This window comes from Rhagoletis pomonella, unplaced genomic scaffold (genome assembly GCF_013731165.1).
Source record: "Rhagoletis pomonella isolate Grant_MI unplaced genomic scaffold, Rhpom_1.0 Rhpom_scaffold_00035, whole genome shotgun sequence".
Lineage (NCBI taxonomy): Eukaryota > Metazoa > Arthropoda > Insecta > Diptera > Tephritidae > Rhagoletis > Rhagoletis pomonella.
This window is the reverse complement of record NW_023458589.1, coordinates 183,845-187,096: the sequence shown is the minus strand read 5'-3', so window position 1 is coordinate 187,096 and position 3,252 is coordinate 183,845.

Here is a 3,252-nt window from a genome sequence, read left to right as displayed (position 1 = left end):
GGAGACTAAATATTTTCGCCGCACTCCTAACATCCGGCACACTATAATTAAATGGAACTTAGGGTCCAATTTAAATCTACACAAAGGAAACTAACAAACTTACACTTTTGACGGCTATCAGCAAAAATTGGAAAAACGCCTACACGGGTACCTCCGGGACTCGTGTTTACTTAAACAGCTCCTATCCTATACACCTGTTCCCACGTCACTTTCTCGTGGACTTCGCACACTTTACGCTGTCTGAGGGTTCTTTGGGTCAAGATAACCCCCTGCGGCCCTTCCCGGTGGTCTTTATCGTTGACTCCACCGAATTTAAGAACTTTCGCGCGGACTTTTACAAAAAAAAACTTTCCGGCACTTCGCGAATTGTCCACCACACGCGGTTTTAACTATCGCGACACAGCCAAAAAGAAGCAAACGCCGAGGAATGCGGCTCTGGCACGTTCTGCCGTTGAATAGCGTTTTGGGCAATCCCGTAGCAAACAGCTCCTTTTATATTCTCGGTTTCCGCCATTTACCGTACACTGGAACTACCCAATACATTTCAAGCACTTTTTGCTTGTATTAGTGATTCTACAAAAAGATACACCCATCCCTTTTCTTTCTTCTGGTGCATTATACCAGTTGGCAAAACTCTTTGCTGGCAATGCTCATATGGGGCGAAAAAGCTTTTGGTTTTACATTCCTTTTTATTTGACGTTTGCCTCAGTAAATATTAATTATGGCCACGGTGCAGCGAACAAAGGTGGCGCCGTCAGTGGTACCGCTACTTTGGTTTTGCCGATTTTGACAGTTGTGGTAACTTGTAAATAAACCTTTGTTTACAAATCAGCGACAAAGAGAATTTTAATTATAAGTGAAAAATCAGTTTAAATTGTGTTAATTTGCAATTTGTGAGTGGTTTTTGAGTTGAAGACGGCGTAAAAACTAATAGAATGAAGTGCCGTGTGCTAAATTCCGACAGCCGTCAAGATGCGAGATGCGTAGATGCAACTGTAGCGCTGCGACGAATCGCTGCATTTTGTATACATAGGGCACGGTAAAGCCGTTCTCGAAATGTATATCCAGTGTGTTGACAAGGTTTGCTTTCGACAGCAAATTTGACTTGCTCACATTGCTTGTGGTTTATAGAGTGTTTTGCAAAAAAATTTCTCGATACGTAGTTTTGAACGACGACGGATTGTGAAGGCTTGAGATTGGTGGAATCCTTTATATGTATATGTGTTAAAAATACAATAAAAACAAAATGGGTTAGCATATAAAATTTAATATGAGTGATTAAAAGGAAACTTTGGCTTTTTGGTAAAACTTTGCCAGTTGAGTGATCCCGGCTACATTGTTGTTACGAAAGATTTCCTCAAATCGAGTTGCCTGTTTAAAAACATCAAATTCATTTCTTATGCTGGTGAGTCTTCTACAATGGAATGTTTGGTGGGTGTAGTTATCTGTCTGCCCGCAGGAGCACCGATCAGAGTTTAGAACATTTATTTTAGAGAGGTAGGCCTTGTCATATGTGTGTCCAGTCATGACTCTATTAAGAGTTCTTACGTCCGTTGGGGATAATTTAAGTTTTTTGAACCAAGTCTGATTTTTCCGTTCCGGAAAGATAGTGGCATAAAGATTTGGTTTAAGCCTTGAATAATTTAAAAATTCATTGTACCATTCATTAAAAATTATATCCTTAATTTGATTAAAAGCCTCTTCAATAGTTAGATTTACATTTTTGAGTATTCCTTCACTAGTAGCACTTTTGGCAATCGTGTCCGCTTTTTCATTTCCTAGAATGCCTACATGGCTGGGGGTCCAGACTATGTGTACTTGAGTAAGATTTGATGCAGTTACTTTTCGATGAATGTTGTGAGCTATGTAGTTGTTAGTTGTACTGTTTTTGAGAATGTGACAAGAAGTAAGGCTGTCAGTAAAAATTACTATTTTCAGTTAACCTTCGCTGATAGCAATGTCAATAGCACTGTCTATTGCATGTAATTCACCAAAGGTTGAGGAAGCTTTAAAAGGAATCTTATAGCGGTGTTCAGTATTATTAGCATAGTTGAAGACTCCACAGCCAGTGCTTTCTTCAGAAAGAGACGCATCGCTATAAAAGATGTAAAATTTATCCATTTTATATTTGTCTAGAATACTAGCATGATAAGCTTTAATGCTCTCATTTGTCATAGCTGCTTTTTTATTGGGAAGTGTTTTGTCAGAAATTACAAAATCAAAGGTGGGAGGATGGAAACACACCACATCAAGACGGTCAGAAGAATATGAGAGAATTTGTTGTAGACTGCAGAATAACTAGTGTTTAAAAGAGGATTTTCTCTGACTGATTTGGCTATTGGATTATTATATGCAAATATTTTAACTAGCTCTTTTGATGTGAGCCATATGGACCTTTCCTGTGGAGGGAGTTCGTTCACTATGGCATACATAGTTGGGATAGGTGTAGAGGGAGTTACTCCTAGACATCTTCTCAGAAACTTATTTTGGAGTGTGGAAATTTTTCGTATGGAAGACTTGGCACAGTTTGCAGTAGTGGTGCTACAGTATTCAATCTTTGATCTCACTAACGATTTGTAGATATTTAATGTTTTTTGGGGGTGAAGACCCGATTTAGTGTTAGTAATGTACTTAAAAAGCTTAATATTGTTTGCTGACGCGTCTGTAACCATGGAGTAGTGGTTTTTAACTGTTAAGGAGCTGTTTATAATTCTGCCAAGAATTTTTAAATTGCTTACTTGTGATAGAGTTGTGCCATTAAGCTGAATGTGTATGTCTTTTTTGGGACCCTTACTAATATACATCAGTATGGTCTTCTCCGGATTTACAGACAGGTTTAGCAGTTTGCATTTGGTAGAAAATAGGTTGACTTTTGACTGCAGGTTATGTTGAGCTTCTTGAAGATTCTGTCCAGAGGCTAGAAAGCAAAAATCGTCAGCAAATTGGTAAAGGTGGAAGTCGACATCAGTTAGATTGTGGAGTTCGGTGGTGTAAATATTAAATAGTAGGGGGGACAGGCAGCTACCCTGAGGTAAACCATTGAAGATGTGAGTAGAGTTATTACCAATTTTCAGTATTCTGCAAGCCAAAAAGTTGATGATCCATTCTACATATAGACTTTCAACATCAAGTTCGATTAACAAGTCCTTTAAGATGCTGATATCCACGCAGTTGTACGCGTTGGAGATGTCAGTTGCACAGAATGTAACGTGTTTTTTCTGGGCTTTGAGAAGACTGATCTGGTGAAGTAGG